Source organism: Myotis brandtii, unplaced genomic scaffold, assembly GCF_000412655.1.
Source record: "Myotis brandtii unplaced genomic scaffold, ASM41265v1 scaffold434, whole genome shotgun sequence".
Classification (NCBI taxonomy): Eukaryota; Metazoa; Chordata; class Mammalia; order Chiroptera; family Vespertilionidae; genus Myotis; species Myotis brandtii.
In genome coordinates, this window is record NW_005366599.1 from 796129 (window position 1) to 796456 (window position 328).

General features: G+C 70.1%; 1 protein-coding gene across 1 annotated transcript in view; it reads left to right on the forward strand.

Annotated features, from left to right (window-relative positions):
* TP73 (tumor protein p73) overlaps window positions 1–328 on the forward strand; it is a 76523-nt gene that overhangs the window by 69142 nt on the left and 7053 nt on the right. The gene's annotated exons all lie outside the window — the stretch shown is intronic.

Below are 328 nucleotides of genomic sequence, written 5' to 3' on the forward strand. Positions count from 1 at the left end.
ACTGCGCCATGGCCAGCTGCTGCAGGTCCCCGTTTCGGGGACTCTGACTGGGAGTCCAGACCCCACGAGCTTCAAGGGGGCTTGTGTACGGAGCTGGGCTCGGCTGGAGCGGCCCGAGTCCCATCCTCACGGCCCTCCTGTCCGGACCAGGCTCCTAAGGCGGGAGCCCCTGCGGCTCAGACCAGGTTTGTCTGGGAGCTGCGGGGGTTGGGGGACCACGGACACGTCACTCAGCTGCGCTTGGAGCCCGGCTGCACCCCCGTAGGCGCTGGCTGGTGAGCCCCGGTGGCCTCCCTCCCTGGCCTCTCCTGCCCCCTGTGCTGGGGCT